Here is a 19,702-nt window from a genome sequence, read left to right as displayed (position 1 = left end):
GGAGAGAATCTCCCCTCAGCAGATGGTGAGGCAGGAAGGGGGAGGGCTGCCAAACTGGTCTTCAAAGGCAGAGAAGGACATTTGGAGCAGCCAGCAACACCCCCACATCCTGCAACCCTAGACAACTAGGTGCCCCCTTGATTAGATTAGGAGAGGGCAGGAGAGGGGTGTGTTTATGATTTTTAGCCACACCAGTGGGTGGGCTCAGCCAGATGTAACCTCCAAAAATCAGATTCAGCCATGTTGGATTTTTAGAGAATGTTGCCTTCTGGGATGGATTTTTGCCACACTTCCCAGGAAGTGGTCATCACAGGGGGACGACCCTGTACCTGATTGGAGAACCAGGACCCCCCTGCTTTTCACCCAGGAGCAAGGATAAAACTGGCAGACCTGCACCCACACCTCAGATCCCCACCAGATTTCAACAAGAAAAGAACTAAAGGAGAAGAAGGACTGCCCTGCTGGACCCCTGGCCTGCACCTGGAACCTGCACTCAGAAGGACTGCACCAGCTGCACACTTGGGCTTCACCACAAGAAGGACTTTGCCTGGCTTCAACTGTTTCAAGGAGGGACTCCCTGTTTGCTACAGGTGAAAAATTGCTAACCAGAGTCCCCTGCACCAACTCCTGAAGAAAGCGACCAGCTGACCACTGCCCAGTGGCCAAAAAGGAGTTTGCGCCAGGTGCATTCTGGGAGTTGTAGTCCGCACCCCCCAAGGACCATCTCAGAACTTCTGGACCCTTGGGGTGAGCTGTGGACCCCAAAAGAACCTTAAAAGGGCATCTGGGTGAAGCCCCAGAAGTTTGGAGAAGATTTGAGAATTTTTGTAAAAAATCTCCATAGAGGGACCGACCCGCCGCAGAAATTCTAGCCGGCTTGCCTCAACCGCGACCCGGCCTGACTTGGTGGTTCGTCCCGGTAAAGAAAAATCTCCGAAAAAGAGACTAAGTCCGAAGGTAAAAAGTTGACCGGGACCTCCAAGCCATCGTATCCGAGAAGGGCTCCATGGACGTCGAATCAAGATCCAGGTTTACCCCGGTCGAAGGATTTTCACCTCGAAAAAACGACTAAGTCCGAAGGTAAAAATCTCCACCGAGGTTTCCAGCATCGCGTATCCGGAGAAGGGCTCCAGGAGGTCGGATAGGACTGGCAGGTTTGTCCCGCTGAAGAAAATCTTCAAAATAAAGACTAAGTCAGAAGGTAACTTTTTAACCGAGGCCTCCCGCGACCTGTAGCCGAGCAGGGCTCCATCGCGGTCGGCCTGAAACTTTGACTTTGCCCCGGTCGAGGTGCAACCAGATGACCCGATTGACGCTTTTTGTTTCCAAGCGCTAGAAAAATAATAATTCTTTAAAAATTCATATATCCGGTTCCCTTTATCCGATTTTATTTGTTTTTGTGTCATTTTAAAGATAAAAATATAAACTATTTTCATAAATTGGTTTTGGATTTTTAAACTGTTTCCTGTGTTTTATTTAATTACTGTTTTGTGATATTTGAATGCTTTACACACTGTCTCCTAAGTTAAGCCTTGACGCTCGTTGCCAAGCTACCAAGGGTTGAGCTAGGGTTAATTTACTGAGACCTAACTGGACCTAAGTGGAGGTTAGTGGCTTGTTGCTAGGTGTAGGTACCTACCTGCCCTTACCAATAACCCATTTTCCAACAATAACCAATATAAGTTAAGCAAAGAGCAACAGATGGAGTTATGGAGTTCCGAGAATCTGTTCTCAGTGCATATAATGTTACATAATATGTCATTCTGTCTGGAAACGATGCTCTCTTCTTCGGAATGTACACTCTACTCATGCAACTATGGGAAATCATTTTCTCAACTAGTGAATTCTATGAGTCATTATAATAATACAGAATAAACATTAATTCAGTTCATTTGTTAGACAGCAACATCACAACAAGGTGGGGAATGAGACTTAAGTTGTCCTAAGTTAGAGAAAGCATGAATCCTTGCACTCTTGAGCAAACGAGCAAGTCATTTTCTTTTATTGTGTATAGTGTCCTTGGTTAGGTTTTTCATTTTAAATTACTCAATTATAGCAAAAGGGATTATTTAGGAACTCAAGAAACCCACGTTTGTAAGAGAAGAGAAAACAGGATTGATTTGCTTTTCGAAAATAAAAAAAACATTATGAATCAACACTTAAACAAACCCCTGGCCCTTTTAGGGAGCTCTGCTGTGTTGAGTACAAAATATAGGCAGTGTTCCCACAAACATTATCAATGATGTGTCTGCTAGTGGCACTGCCCCCTAGCTCAACACGGGCAACTGTAATTTTCCTGATACATAACAAGGGTAGGGTAGTCTAGCACATACCTCAAATATAGAGCCATGTTCATGTTAAATGGAGAAGGTAAAATGTATGACTGAATTTTACTAAACCACATCCAGGGTCAGGCTGAATATAAAGCCACAGTGTCTATCATCCAGGTGGGATTTAGAAAAGGCATTGGCAATATTTACCAGGGAATCCAACTTTTTTGTTTAGCATCAAATATGTACATCTCAAGAGAGTGCCATCATAAGTTTCTTTTATGGATATAAAGTTAGCTTTTTTATATGGTAAAATGTGGTCAACTGTGAATTGTTTCAAACCAGTAGGGGGCTGGATAAATCCTGGATCTTGGCAGGGGCTGCACCACATCTTGTTTTGTGTGTGTTTTTTGTGTTTGTATTTGTTATGTTTTATGATACCTTTTCTATTCCTGATCAGCTTAAGTATATGTAATAAGGAATTTTAACACAAAACAATCAAGTTTGACATTAGTTTATCCTCACCGCTCACTAAGCAAATGAATGCTGGTTATTACTGAATGTGTAAAATGTATTAAAAAAATCACTTAGCTGACTTTTTTCATGTCAAGTTTCTATTGTCAAAAGAGACTTGTCCAAAACGCATCTGCCCTGAGAAGACCATCAATACGATGGTGTTCTGCCCGCTGTAATTAGATGTTTTGTGACTGAGTGGAAGACCGCCATAGCAGAGCACCCATCCTAGCCATCATGCAAGTGACTCCTCGTCAGCCATATTTAGATTTTACAGTTGGGGAGGCGGTGTCATGCTGGCACTTTGCTGATAGAGAGAGGATATCACTGGGTCCCATGGGCATTGGACAATGGTAGTGGCAGTGAAATACGGGTAACAGACACACACTCTCTCTACCCTTCACATGTGTCCCCCTGCATCACACATGACACAACACATCACATACACACCATGATCCATTGCCATTCCACTACAACACAACACCTACATGCTGCAAACACACATACACTTACTACACACAACATACACACACTAATGACACTGCACTCATGCACAACATGCTCATCTACACAAACACATGCACACACAAGAACAACTACACACAGCCACTGCCACACAACAACATGCACCTGAATTCTGCCCACAACACCACAACACACAACACAACATACACAACAGCATCCATACCATAAGCAAGTGGTACAAATACAGACACACCAACATCACCCACTCCAGCTCTCTCCACCTCAGCCAGCCAATCCCATTGCACACACATACATGTACTGACTCCTGCACACAACTCGAAGCACAACATGACAGGTCCCCTTGCAAAGTGCACAAGTTGGCACAGTTGACACATGTGAATGTACCGTCATTGTGATTGTAGCATTCATTTGGCAATGACTACTGATGCCATAATGACAGTTGTGTATGTGTGCATTATGTGTTGTGTAGCAGTGTGTCCCCATCTGTGTGTGAACCACCAGTGTCCCCAACATATGCATGTCTCAGTAATTTAAAAAACAATTCTGTGACATGTATATATCTACAGTAGTCCCGTGCACATGTGCAGTGACCCAAAGTACATAGCCAAAGGGGATTGCATACCTTCATGTCCAGTGACAGGGGGTTCTGTTTTCCCTGGGGTCCTGTGGCAACAGCAATGTAGAGTCCTGTCCAGTCGTGTTCAGCCAGAATCTGAAGTGGAATCAGGAGAAAGGTGAGTTTTCACCCCTTTTTCCCCCAATCTAGCAAGTAAGAAGTAGAGGTCAGACCGTCACTTTTTGCTTGGTGGTACATCCAAATCTGCTCATAAGCAATTGTGGCTGGAGTCCCTCCTTCAGCCACATTTTCCTATGGTGCCATCATGGCAGATTGCAATCCTTGTCGAAGCCAGTGGAACTAGGGCGGGTAACAGTCTATAGGACTGCCAACATTCAAATATGATGGTAGAGCGGTTATGACGGCGGACAGGTTTTCAGTCAGAAAACCAATGGCGGGACCATTGCCTCCAACATCTAAATTAGGCCCTTTATTTTTTTAGAATGTAAAGCAGATGCAGACAACTACCAAATTTGTTGATTGACTATCTTGCTTGAGGGATGCTCATTTTACCAGCGAATATATCCCAAGAATCAAACAGGCAAAAGACAAATACAGGCAAAAGACAAATACATTCAAAGGATATCTTGTTTCACATTTGTAAGTTGAGGTCATACATAGCTCACAGTGTTCACACAACCTGCCCAAACATAGTGTATGTACACAACTTTGCCCATTCCAAATTGCTATAGAATATGGTCTTAAGATAACTTAGGTGTATTAAAAATATAAGGTAAAACATATCAGGAAAGTGGCCTTAGGACGCAGGTTGTTCAATATCAACACAATATTAAATCAATTAGCATGTGTGCCCTCTAGGGGTCTGTAGATCCAAGCATTGCTTTAATGCTTTTAGCGCATCACTTACTGCAGTTGGTAGAGAATCATCAACTCACACTGAGCCAAATGTAAAGTTGTATGCGTGGGTACTGACCTTATTACATACTGATAATCTTCATTCTTCCAGATCTGAGCTTTCTTGTGCCACTTCTTCCTTAGAGAGACTACTTTGCTAAGATTATCAAACCGCTGGGCACCAGAGCGCATCCTTGTCATCAAATATCCATTATGCCTTCCCTCTACCCATCCATCGTCAAACACTGATAATAAGACTGGACACATGCCTTACCATCGTTTGTAGTTCCTGTGTGCCATTTCAGATGAAACCAGCCGAATGCAAATAAGCCTTGATCTTGCACCAATATGAATAGTCCTGCGTCTGAGCAGAAAAACAAGAAACTCTGGGCAAACTTTAGTCTTGTTGGGTCACATCGGGAGATGCACATTACGCCACTATGGAACAGTAAGAAAAGTACCTCACGCAATAACCACACTTCTGGGGTAAGCCACTTAGACCCCAATGAAGTGATGGATGTACACACCTGACTTAATTCGAACCACAGGTAGCTAATTCCTGCTACAGTTCCAGCCTGCAAAAGCACATTGAAAATTGGTGAAGAACGTTTCAGAAATGTCAGAGCTGCATCTAAATCACCAAAAAAGTTGCCACACAGTAAGATCAATCCACAGGGTACCTTGAAGAGACAACAGGATTGACCCTGACCAGTGCATCTTTCATGGACTGACCACATTTGTGTACCCTAGGAAGCAACAGGAAGCCCTTCCTCAAGGAGACTGACATGTACATAGATCTTTGTTTTTCCAAAAGATTATTAAGATACACACTCGTTTATGAATATTGTAAGAAACAGGCCTTAACCTTAATACATTACTTTATTGACTGGATGCTTAGATATGGTGAAAGTTACGGTTGAAAATAGTGACAATTGTGGCTACAACACAAACCCTCAAAAAACATGATTAAGGCACTAGGTTTATTGCATACAAGCCATTATTGTTACCAGCATATCATTTTCTTATTGAGCTCTTTTCTCTCATTACAGTAACCTATCAATGTTTTAATTGATATTGCAGTGTGTGCTCACCATTGTGCAAAAAAATGAAATTCGGCCTACTTTCCTTGTAAGCACAGAGCAACTTGAGTGATCGATCAATCCACTATTGGCACTCAATTATTGCCCACTCCAATGTGTGGATTCTGCAGATGTTTTTATGTGTTGGAATACTAACATCCCATCCACTCAACCAGCGAGAGAGACATAAGCATTTGTCATTCCTGGCAAATGTTACACATTTTGGGTTAGTAAATACTGGCCAAAGTCCTGGTATACAGAAAAGCAACTGCTGGCAGGTCCAGTATTCATCACTGTTAAATTAGACAAGTATCGCTTTGTTCAGATATGGAGTGAGTTAACTTGTGAATGGTCAGTAAAACCGCGTGTAATGGTAAATGGTTTCACAAGTTATGCAAAATATAAAAAAGGAATTCTGTGTAAACTTCAATGTTTGTCAGAGACAATTCCAAATGAAATACAGCAATGCAGGAGCAATAGACTTCCTTAGCACAATCCAAAGAGTATATTCTGTGAAAGGTGTTTAACACATGAGCCCCTGTCATGATGGGCGTGGCTACCTCAGCACAGAGCTGAGCACAAGTTTTGTGCACCTGCAATGTGTAAAGTGAATTCATTTAACCTGATATTTCTTTGAGGGGAAGATGTAGTTTCAGAAAGTACAGATCAAAAACACTCAGCAAAATATGTCTCTTTCTGAGCCGTGCTGTCTAAAATGATAAACGAACTTTGAGAAATATGGTGTTAAATTAATTAATCGCAGGTACTGCGGGTGCATAAATGATACACTGCTCCCTCCTCAGCCAGTGGAAACCATCATGATACCCAGGATTTGCAAAATACCATCCAGAATGAGTCAGAAGGTACCTTTATCATAGGAAAGGTGTTGCAACCTTCGGGTTAGAAAAATACCAGTCACACCCATCTAAATAGTCACCAACTGCTGCTGTTCCATTTTTGGCCTAGCGTGGAAGAGGATCACAGATTGGATCGATGCAGAAAGTCACAATAAAAGGATAACAAAACATATTGAATATAGAACACTGCTCCAATTATGCAAAAGATAGGACAGAAGTCTGGGTAAGGTTGTGGTTTAGAAAAGATTATTCCAGATGAAAGGGAAAAAAACGAGGAAAAATAAAGATATTTGTAGGTAATTAAGGTTTTGACCCAATCCCAGGATTACACGTCCTTGTAAATCTGGAAATGCATCAAAACCCATGGGTGTTGCATGGGAAAATCCTCTGCAACTCCCATGGAATGCCCCCCTGAAGCAGATTAAGGCAACACAGGGACTTGTGCTGCGTTGCTCGACTCCATATCTATAAGGCCATGAAAAACCACGCAAAGTAAATTAGCGTGGCCTCATAGCTATGTTTCTGCAGTTTGCACCACTGAAGCATAAAAAAGTGATACTCGTAAATATGCACCTTAGCCAAACACCTCAGCCAAACATTCGATGGGCTCAGTGGTAGCACCACCTACTCGTGGTGGAAAGGATTCCAGGCCAACAATACTGAAGGGGAAGGAGCCTGCAGCAGCTGCGAAGAAGGTGAAGGAGCCTGCACCAGCTGGAAAGAAGGGAAAGGAGCCTGCACCAGCAGGCAGAGGGGGGAAGAGCCCATCCACCAGTGCGAGGAAGGGTAAGGGATCCCCAACCAGATGAGCAGGAGGAGAGAAGGCACTCTACCCCAGCGGAAGCTGCCAGCCAAACACTGCCACCACCACCACCAGCTGTCACAGGGCCCTCATCCCCAGCTGTGGTTGTGCAGCCATCAGAGGGTGCAGCGGAAGCTGCCAGCCAAACACGCCACCACCACCAGCTGTCACAGGGCCCCCATCCCCAGCTGTGGTTGTGCAGCTATCAGAGGGTGCAGGGTCTGAGCAGGAGCCTCCCACAACCACCACAACTGTGCAGCCATCAGAGTGTGCAGGGGCTGAGCAGGAGCCTCCCACAACCACCACCACAGTGAAGCCCTCAGAGGGTACAGGTGTCGAAGTAAGCCTCAGAAAGGCCTACTAGTGCAAGGGGTTCGCCCTTCTCTGCACAAAGTCCTCAGACCATATAGGAAGAAGTTGGCACAGAAACTGAAATAAAAGACAAAGGCCCATATTTATACTTTTTTAGAGCCGCATTTGCGCTGCTTTTTGATGCAAAAACGGCACAATCTTGCAAAATACAATTGTATTTTGCAGGTTTGCGCCGTTTTTGCATTAAAAAATTACGCAAATGCGGTGCTAAAAAAGTATAAATATGGACCAAAGTTTATTAAACCTCATGAGGTGGTACTGCAGTTCAAACAGCACCCTTTGGTAATGTTTGAAGTAGCACACTGAACTAAGAGAGCATGGTCCTTTTATACCCACGCAGGGGCTAAAAGAAGGTGGTACAATTATAGAAGCAAGACTTACATACATATAAGGTCATATGGAAATGCACAGTCAGCAGGTAGGAGGGGCTAACAGATTTCAGGGACTAGTTGACACATAACTGTCTGTGACTGATTACTAACAGCTGCAGATCTTACTAGGCATGTGCGAAAGTGGGAGATGCTAAAAATAACCTGTCACTAGACAGATTTTCAAGAGTAGTTAACAGAAAGGTAGGACAGAGCACATGGCAGAGAAAATGGCTGCCATGAATACAAAATGGATTCTGCGAAATGTTCACAATAGTTGCTAAATACAAGATGTATTTTGCTAATGCTTAATCTAATCGCTACTGACTTACAACAGACGACCCTTTCAGCATTAGCTGAAGACATTTGTCTTTCTGGGATAATCTAAATATTAATCTTGTATATTTATGCTCATCTTTTAGCTATTTCCTTATCTAACATGTGTTGTGCTTTCATTTCTGTAATATTTCTTTTGGTAGGCATACAAGCAGTAATACACATGGAGCAGAACGTTGGACCACACTGAATACAGATACAGCATGTGAAAAATATTGCAGTCATTACACACAGGATAGTCAGTAGTTTCCAGCCCCAAGCGGAAACAAGAGCCCAAAACCATCCAGAAAAAGTCCAATTACCAGTCTCTGTGTGGATTTCTGCAGAAATTTTATGCAATTTAGATATTGCATCATATACTGAAGGTGAGTGATCTGGAATGAAAACGCAGCAACTACTACCGATGATGCGACATGCACCACCTCGATCAGCTAATATCACATCTAGTACCATACTATTTTGGAGCGCTACAATCCTCGCAATTTAGAGCTCCTCTGTAATATTCCCAAGTGCCAGAGCTGCCTGATTGGTAACAGCTTCCACAACCCTAGTCAATCGTCTCACTTTCCTACTGTTTAACGCATCACCCACAAAGGAGAACAACCCTAAATTTACCCCTTCTGTGCCCAGGACGTAATGGTTACGTCCTGAGGCACAGTGCTGCTGTGCCCAGGACGTAACCATTACGTCCTGTGCACAGAGCCCTCCCCCCCCACCCCCCCAAGTCAGGGATGGAAGGAGAAGCCCTTCCCCTCCCACCCCGACCCCCCCAACCCCCCCTGTGACGTCAGCGCGCGATTAGTCACAGGGTCTCCCCCATCGCGCTGGAAGCTGCATTTCTCTTTCAATTCCATGGGGGAGGCCCCGAGAGGCTTCAAAGGGAAGGAAATGTATTTCCTTCCCTTTGAAGTCTCTCACAGGGTTTCAAAAGCCGGATTGCTTGCAATCCGGCTTTTGAAACCCCACTAGACACCAGGGATTTTTTTTTTTTCTGAAACTGTCAAAAGGTAGCGACCCCTTGGGCAAGGGTCGCTCCCAGGGGGGGGATTTTTTTGGGAAGGCCTTTTCTGCCCCCCCTTTTTTTTTGTGATGTTTTCTTTTTTTTTTTAGGTGGGGAGCGACCCCTTAGGCAAGGGTCGCTCCCCTACGGGGCAATATATATTTAGGCCATTTCTGCCCCCCTTGGGGGCAGATTGGCCTATTTTGATGAGGCCAATCTGCCCCCAAAGGGGGCAGAAACCATTAGAAACCAGGGAGTTTTTTTTTTGCGTGAATTTCACGCAACGGGAGCGACCCCTTGGGCAAGGGTCGCTCCCAGGGGGGACATTTTTTTGGGAAGGCCTTTTCTGCCCTCCCTGGGGGTAGATTGGCCTATTATTAGGCCGATCTGCCCCCAGGGGGGGGCAGAAACCTCTAGGCACCAGGGATCATTTCTTTTTTTTATTTCTTTTTGTCATGTTTTCTATTTTTTTTAGGTGGGGAGCGACCCCTTAGGCAAGGGTCGCTTCCCTAGGGGGCAAATTATATTTAGGCCATTTCTGTCCCCCTTGGGGGCAGATTGGCCTATTTTGATGAGGCCAATCTGCCCCCATTAGACACCAGGGAGTTTTTTTTTTGCGTGAATTTCACGCAAGGGGAGCGACCCCTTAGGCAAGGGTCGCTCCCTGGGGGGGGAATTATTTTAGGCCATTTCTGCCCCCCTCTGGGGTAGATCAGCCTATTTTGATTAGGCTGATCTGTCCCCAAGGGGGGCAGAAACCACTAGGCTCCAGGGATTTTTTTTGTTTTTGTTTTACAGATGGGGAGTGACCCCTTGGACAAGGGTCGCTCCCCTGGAGGGGAAAATTGTATTTAGGCCATTTCTGCCCGCTTTGGGGGCAGTTCGGCCGATTTTAGGTCAATCTGCCCCCAAGGGGGGCAGAAACCACTAATCATCAGGGATCTTTTTTTTGCGCCGTCACGCAAGGGGAGCGACCTTGTAGGCAAGGGTCGCTCCCCGGGGGGGGGGGCAAAATTATTTTAGGCCATCTCTCCCCCCCCTGGGGGCAGATCGGCCTATTGGTATCAGGCCGATCTGCCCCCAGGGGGGGCAGAAACCTCTAGGCGCCAGGGCAATTTTTTTGTTTGTGTTTTTTTTTTGTTTTTTTTTTTAGAGATGGGGAGCGACCCATCAGGCAACGGTCGCTCCCCTGGGGGGCAAACTGTATTTAGACCATTTCTGCCCCCCTTGGGGGCAGATTGTTCGATTTTAGGTCAATCTGCCCCAAGGGGGCAGAAACCACTAGGCACCGGGGATTTGTTTTTTGGCGCCAATGTCACGCAGGGGTAGCGACCCCGTAGGCAAAGGTCGCTCCTGGGGTGGGGGGGCAAATTTATTTTAGGCCATTTCTGCCCCCCCTGGGGGCAGAAACCTCTAGGCGCCAGGGCAATTTTTTTTTTTGTGTTTTTTTTTTGGTTTGTTTGTTTTTTTAGAGATGGGGAGCGACCCATCAGACAAGGGTCGCTCCCCTGGGGGGCAAACTGTATTTAGACCATTTCTGCCCTCCTTGGGGGCAAATTGGTCGATTTTAGGTCAATCTGCCCCCAAGGGGGCAGAAACCACTAGGCACCGGGGATTTGTTTTTTGGGCCAATGTCACGCAGGGGGAGCTACCCCGTAGGCAAGGGTAGCTCCTGGTGGGGGGGTGGGGGTTGGGGATGCAAATTTATTTTAGGGCATTTCTGCCCCCCCCTGGGGCCGGCTGAGCTAGAGGCCAAAATCCACAGGTAGGCACTTTGCAAAAAACACCTCTGTTTTCTGTGAAAAAATATGTTGTGTCCACGTTGTGTTTTGGGCCATTTCCTTTCGTGGGCGCTAGGCCTAACCACACAAGTGAGGTACCATTTTTATCGAGAGTGTTAGTGGAACGCTGGGTGGAAGGAAATTTGTGGCTCCTCTCAGATTCCAGAACTTTCTGTCACCGAAATGAGGAACATGTGTTTCTTTAGCCAAATTTTGAGGTTTGCCAATGATTCTGGGTAACAGAACCTGGTCCGAGCCACACAAGTCACCCCATCTTGGATTCCCCTAGGTCTCTAGTTTACAGAAATGCGCTGGTTTGCTTAGTTTCCCCAGGTGCCGGCTGAGCTAGAGGCCAAAATCCACAGGTAGGCACTGTTTTCTATGAAAAAATGTGATGTGTCCAAGTTGTGTTTTGGGCCATTTCCTGTCGCAAGCGCTAGGCCTACCCACACAGGTGAGGTATCATTTTTATCGGGAGACGTGAGGGAATGCTGGGTGGAAGGAAATCTGTGCCTCCTCTCAGATTCCAGAACGTTCTGCCACAGAAATGTGAGGAACATGTGTTTTTTTATCCAAATTTTGAGGTTTGCAAAGGATTCTGGGTAACAGAACCTGGTCCGAGCCACACAAGTCACCCCATCTTGGATTCCTAGGTCTCTAGTTTTCAGAAATGCACAGGTTTGGTAGGTTTCCCTAGGTGGCGGCTGAGCTACAGACCAAAATCTACAGGTAGGCACTTTGCAAAAATTACCTCTGTTTTCTTTAAAAAAATTGGATGTGTCCATGTTGTGCTTTGGGGCGTTTCCTGTCGCGGGCGCTAGGCCTACCCACACAAGTGAGGTATAATTTTTATCGGGAGACGTGGGGGAACGCTGGGTGGAAGGAAATTCGTGGCTCCTCTCAGATTCCAGAACTTTCTACCACAGAAATGTGAGGAACATGTGTTTTTTTAGCCAAATTTTGAGGTTTGTAAAGGATTCTGGGTAACAGAACCTGGTCCGAGCCACACAAGTCACCCCATCTTTGATTCCCCTAGGTCTCTAGTTTTCAGAAATGCACAGGTTTGGTAGGTTTCCCTAGGTGCCGGCTGAGCTACAGGCCAAAATCTACAGGTAGGCACTTTGCAAAAAACACCTCTGTTTTCTTTAAAAAATTTGGATGTGTCCACGTTGCGCTTTGGGGCGTTTCCTGTCGCGGGCGCTAGGCCTACCCACACAAGTGAGGTATCATGTTTATCGGGAGACTTGGGGGGACGCTGGGTGGAAGGAAATTTGTGGCTCCTCTCAGATTCCAGAACTTTCTGCCATAGAAATGTGAGGAACATGTGGTTTTTTAGCCCAATTTTGAGGTTTGCAAAGGATTCTGGGTAACAGAACCTGGTCCGAGCCACATGAGTCACCCCATCTTGGATTCCCCTAGGTCTCTAGTTTTCTGTGATGTGTCCATGTTGTGTTTTGGGGCATATCCTGCAGCGGGTGCTAGGCCTACCCACACAAGTGAGGTATCATTTTTATCGGGAGACTTGGGGGAACATAGAATAGCAAAGCAAGTGTTATTGTCCCTTGTCTTTCTCTACATTTTTCCCTTCCAAATGTAAGACAGTGTGTAAAAAAGACGTCTATTTGAGAAATGCCCTGTAATTCACATGCTAGTATGGGCACCCCGGAATTCAGAGATGTGCAAATAACCACTGCTTCTCAACACCTTATCTTGTGCCCATTTTGGAAATACAAAGGTTTTCTTGATAGCTATTTCTTACTCTTTATATTTCAGCAAATGAATTGCTGTATACCCGGCATAGAATGAAAACCCACTGCAGGGTGCAGGTCATTTATTGGCTCTGGGTACCTAGAGTTCTTAATGAACCTACAAGCCCTATATATCCCCACAACCAGAAGAGTCCTGCAGACGTAACGGTATATTGCTTTCGAAAATCTGACATTGCAGGAAAAAGTTACAGAGTAAAACGTAGAGAAAAATTGATGTTTTTTTCACCTCAATTTCAATATTTTTCTTTTTCAGTTGTTATTTTCTGTAGGAAACCCTTGTAGGATCTACACAAATTACCCCTTGCTGAATTCAGAATTTTGTCTACTTTTCAGTAATCTTGAGGTTTCTGGGATCCAGCATTGGTTTCATGCCCATTTCTGTCACTGACTGGAAGGAGGCTGAAAGCACAAAAAATCATAAAAATGGGGTATGTCCCAGTAAAATGCCCAAATTGTGTTGAAAAATTGAGTTTTCTGATTCAAGTCTGCCTGTTCCTAAAAGCTGGGAAGCTGGTGATTTTAGCACCGCAAACCCTTTGTTGATGCCCTTTTCAGGGACAAAACCACAAGCCTTCTTCTGCAGCCCATTGTTCCCATTTTTTTTGAAAAAAACAAACATTTCACTGTTTTTTGGCTAATTTCTTGGCCTCCTTCTGGGGAACCCACAAAGTCTGGGTACCTCTAGAATCCCTAGGATGTTGGAAAAAAAGGACGCAAATTTGGCGTGGGTAGCTTATGTGAACAAAAAGTTATAAGGCCTAAGCGTGAACTGCTCCAAATAGCCAAAAAAAGGCTCGGCACAGGAGGGGGAAAAGGCCTGGCAGCGAAGGGGTTAAAATCAACATATTGTTGCAGGCTAGTGTCCGTTTGGTCTACCTCATTTGTACTTATTGTCCTTTTATATCTATTTTTAATGATGTCATTGAACAGTTTAAAATCTCGGTGATATGATGCAGGGGCCAAAAACACAGGGGGAAAAGATACATAACACACACCTTACCACCCAACAGGTAGTTGGTAATATCCATAGTTACCACAAACAAAATATGTATTATGTGAAGCTGTAGAACTACTATTATTTACACCCTCAATAGTTAAAATCAAGGTACAATCGCTTATCCCCACTGGAATTCGCCCAATGCTAAATATACATAAATCTGCTTTAGTTTTTGTAACAGATATCGCAAATTGTTCTTTCTTGTCAGAGTCTCTTATATTTGTGAAGACATATGGTATTGAAACATTGTCCAGTTGAGACTCTTCCCATTCCCATTTAGTTCCTTTGGCTTGGGGATACCGATCTTTTTCTTGGTAGTATACTTTATTAAGGCGAAAAAGAAGTCCGCCCTCTGTACGTTTTCCAGATGCAAACAAAAGCGTATACCAAGCTTGACAAGAACCATTGTGTGAAAAAGGAAGAGGAATGAAAGGTGTTCCTCCTTTCTTTTGATGCGCAGGTATCATTCCACATACCCAAGAGTTAGTAGTATTTGTAGCATTATGAGTATGATGCAACATCTGAATGAAAGTATTATTGAAGTACGATTGACGGTGCATCTGCTCCTGATAGGGAAGTGTAAAGTAATAGTGATCCTCTGGTACTGGAGTAGTGGCAACAAAAAACTTACGAGCAGGAGCCTTCTTTTCAACAAACCAGGTGATTATTGCTATAACCACCAAAACAACAACAAACCCCATAGTACTAATGATGAGTTTGTTATTCATTTTAGCAACAGTGATAATCGACCCTTTCAGACATTAATTAAAGATGATGGATGGAGCTCTTATCCCTGGACAGCCGCTGATTTCTTCACCATGGGTCAAGATGGGTGTCACTACTCTAATGCATGGCTGATCCCCCCCATTGCCTCATTGGCTCTCCGTTTCACTAACCCAGGGGAGTAGCTCAACCAGTTTTCTCCAGCACTATGGGGTCTTTCCTCGGTCTCAAATTATAACGCAACACTCCAGAAATCGTATGATCCGGGAAGAACTCTGCAGATTCGTCAGCTGATATAGCATGGCCTTTCTCCGTAGTCAAAATCTCTTGATGATCTGTCAGCACAGCAGGTTCCACCAAGGTAGGTAGCACTCTCTTGCAGTGAGTACTATGGACTCAATTCTTTCGGTTCGTCACTCGAACTGCTGTCCTTGTCGCAAGGAGCACCTGCTCTGGGCCTCACCACCTTGGTTCCAAGCTGCTTGATCTTCCAAAGGACTTAATCATCACCTGGTCACCAGGTCGGAGTTCATGGCCTTCACCTGTAGATCTGTCAGGAAGTACTTCTCGATCCTGTTGATGAATAGAAACCAAATTGTCGGTTAACTGTGCCAAATAATCATTCATCAGGACACAAGGTGCATCATATACAGAATTTGGCTTATGAACTCCCCGAATGTTCATTGTTCTTCCAAACACTATTTCATAGGGGGAAGGCCTATTCGAGAGTGTGGCATTGACTTAATAGACAATAATGCCAACGGTAATGCATCCGGCCAAGTTAAGGATGTGGAAGCCTGTATCTTCGCTAAGTTCAGCTTCAAAGTAGCATTATACCTTTCCACCAACCATGCTGATTGTGGCTGGAAAACCGCATGGAACTTCTATTTGATCCCTAATCCTTTCAGGACATACTTGATAACTTCCCCAACAAAATGAGGTCCGTTATCATTCCATAAAAGTCGGCAAACACCAAATCTAGGGGACAATTCTTTCAAAAGCACCTTCGCTGTGGTAATGGCGGTATTATCCTTTGTGGGGTACGCCTCTATCCATTTACTGAAGGCACATACCACCACCAAGACATACTTTAAATTGTTGCAGCGTTCAAGCTGAATATAATCCGTTTATAGAACTTCGAAAGGTGAAGTTGGTGTAGCAAACCCTCCCGAAGGAGTTCATGTCCCTTTTCCAGGATTGTATTGTAAACAGATCAAACAAGACTGTACTACTCTCTTAGCTGTACTGGAAATTTCTGGATGCTCCCAAACTTGTGTAAGCAACTTAGTTATTGCTGAAGCTCCAACATGTGCCAGCCCATGTGCCATCTGAACCATAGGTTATACAAAAGCTAGAGGCAATTTCCATTTCTCCATCTGCTTATTCCGTCAACAGCCCTCATCATCCAATTCTCCTTCTTTAGACCATTGCTCACGTTCTTTCACAGAAGCAGATTTCTGTATATCTAATACGTCTTGTCTAGCATTATGCCAACGTTCAGCTTGCGACTTCACTACATACATAGAAGTAGTACTTCGCTGCATCGCAGTCTCACATGCTACACGGTCCGCAAGGGCATTGCCTTCCCCTATCTTATCGGTCACTTTCTTGTTTGGACTACATTTCACAATAGCTAGTTTCTTTGGATATGTCAATGCAGTCAAGAGGTTATACACTAATTCTCCGTGCATTATCTGCATCCCGTGGGATGTGAGAAAGCCTCTCTCCTTCCAAAGCAAACCAAAATCATGAGCCACTCCAAAAGCATAGCGGCTGTCTGTATAAATGTTCACACATAAGTCAGTACTAAGCTCACATGCTTGTGTCAAAGCTATTAGTTCAGCTGCTTGAGCTGACTTCTGTGGTATACGAGCTGTCTCCACTACCGTGTGTATTGTGGTGATTGCATATGCAGCTGAGGTCGTACCGTCTGGCAACATCAAACAAGACCCATCAACCCACAATTCCCTGTCTACATCTGGAAGGGGCGTATCTTGTAAATCAATATGACCCTTTGTCTGTTCTTCGGTAAGGAATATACAATCACGTGTTTCTTGTAACTGAGGCTGTCACCAGATATGGCAACAAAGTGGCTGGATTTAGTGTTGCACATCTCTTCAGTGTAATGTGAGGAGCCAGCAATGTCAATTCATATCCTGTCAGTGGAGCGCTAGTCAAATGTTGCGTCTTTGTTTGATTTAAAAGAGCATCAACCGCATGGGGTACTAACACCAACAGCTTATGTGACAAAACTATCCCTTCACTCTGACGTATTGACACAGCTGTTGCAGCAACTGAACAAAAACACCCAGGCAACGTTCCAGTGACAGGATCAAGTACTGCTGAAAAATATGCACAGGGACGCTGCTTATCGCCATGTGTCTGTACTAAAACTAACAATGCACATCCATCTTTCACATGTACGTAAAGTGCAAAACGCTTAGTGTAATCTGGAGTACCTAACACTGGTGCTGAACAAAGGGCTTGTCGTAGCAGCCGGAAAGCAGTCTCACATTCATCTGTCCATGGGAGGGGCATTGGAGTATCTTTAGTCAAAGTGCTAGCAAAGGTTTGACAATGTGTGAAAACCCTAATATCCATTGCCTACAAAAAGAAGTAAGACCAAGGAATGCACAAACATCTTTCTAAATAGAGGGTACTGGTGTGTCTAAAATTAATTGAATACGATCTGATGTAAGTGCACGGCCCTCCTTAGACAAAAGGTGACCTAAATAGGTTACCTTTGGTCTACAATATTGCAATTTCTTTTGTGACACTTTATGATGGTGTGAAGCAAGAAAAGAAAGTAAGGACAAAGTGCACTTTTCACATTGCTCAGGGGTATCAGCTGCCAACAAAATATCATCAACATATTGTATGAGAGCCACACCTTCAGGCAAAACAAAAGAATCAAGTTGTCGTTTTAACGCTTGACTATAAATACTAGTACTCTCAGTATAGCCTTGTTGAACTCTGCAAAATCTATATAATTGTTTATTCAAAGTAAAACCAAACAAATATCAGCTGTCAGGATGAATAAGGATCGAAAAGAAGACATTCTTCATGTCTATCACAGAGAACATAGTTGCTGTCTGGGGAACCAAAGTGAGAAGTGTTGTGATGTCAGATACCACAGGATATTGTGGTATCACAATCTTATTGACTTCTCGTAAATCAATAATGAATCAGTAAATCCTAGTATCAGCATCCTTTTTCAGAATAGGAAGAATCGGACTGTTACAAACACTATACGGAACTTCCTCAACAACTCCAACTTCAATAAGATCATGCACAATTCGTGTGAGTGCTTCTTCGCCCTCCTGTGAAATTTTGTATTGAGGCAAACGTGGCAATACAGCTCCCTCCTTGACACTAATATGTACCAGTGAAATAATCATTTGTCCCACATCAGTATCTGAAGTAGCCCACAAAGTACTAGGGAGTGAAGCTAATGCAATATCCTCTTTAACAAGACAAACTCTTTCCATCACAGGATGATTATCATTCAAAATAACACGCACCCCTTCAGGAGAGCATCGTATTGTAGCCCTGAAATACTTGAGCATATCAAGACCCACAATATTGTCTGGTGTATTTGGAGAAAGCAAAAATGCACATGGAGCAGTAAATTTATCAACATGGAATGCCAGTGGTTGTGACTATGGGCTAGGGGAAGGTGTTCCATCGAAACCTATTGATGTAATGGTTAAGCCAGACAGGGGAGCCCTTGGAATCAATTGTTTAGACAAGGCGCTACGAGTAGCTCCTGTATCAACCAGAAACTGATCAGTAGAACCCAAAACATGTGCTGTAACATAGGGACCCCTCTGATCTACTGGAACTTCAACTGATTCCTTACCCCATCCTAGGAAATCCTATGCATAAGCAGAATCTTGGAAATCAGGCTGCACATAGTTAGACATCTGGTATTGGTTCCGTCTATCAAAAGTGTTAAACCCATCCTGCCCTCGTACATTAGCATCAACCCTAGCATGATCATCCGTGCTTCTACTAGGCCCTGAATATCCTGAGCGATTTCTTATTTGTCCCTGACCACGTGAACACTGCTGAACATGTAGTGCTGGACAATCGGCAGCCCAATTCCCAAATTTCTTACAATACACACACTGATCAACAGACAAATTTGAATGAGTGTAAGAAGAACCATAACATCCACGTCCACCTCTATCACTACCTCTAAAAGGAGGACCATAAGCTTGAGCCAACATAACCTTTGACTTTAATTCTTTAATCTTTTTATCCTCGCTACCATTTGCTTCTAATTCCTGACATTCATAATACTGAGCCATAGTCAAAGGAGAAACCAGAATAGAGGTAGTCCATGAACTTTCACTAGCTTTTAGACGACTAGCTATTCCTGGTAACAGATTTGCAGCATATTTATCAACAAACAAATGTCTGCCCGTATCATCTGACAATAACTGGCCGCTAAAATCATGAAATGCTTCTTCAGGGCGTGTAAAGAAATCACAGACCGATTCATCTGCCTTTTGCTTACAAGAGGCTAAAACAGTCCAATCTATCTTTTTAGGGGGAATAATCGTTTTTAACTTAACTAATATGGCTGTGGGAAGATCTAGAATCAACTGATATGGCTTTTTCGCAGGTTCCCTATCCCCATCCATCTGTTCTAATTCTTTCCATGATGCCCCAAAAACTACACAATCATCAAATTTACGAACAGTTCCCCACATATCTGGCGGTAATATTAATCCGAAAAATAAATCAATGTCAGCCAAAGTCATAGTACAAGAACTAATTGCTCCCTCAACTTCCTCATAAAAGGCGGCTGGATTTTTCCGCGGGTCAGGTAATGCTGTTTTAAGTGCCATTACATCTGCCCTGTTCCAAGGAGTA

This window comes from Pleurodeles waltl, chromosome 8, assembly GCF_031143425.1.
Source record: "Pleurodeles waltl isolate 20211129_DDA chromosome 8, aPleWal1.hap1.20221129, whole genome shotgun sequence".
Lineage (NCBI taxonomy): Eukaryota > Metazoa > Chordata > Amphibia > Caudata > Salamandridae > Pleurodeles > Pleurodeles waltl.
This window is presented reverse-complemented; position numbering follows the sequence as displayed.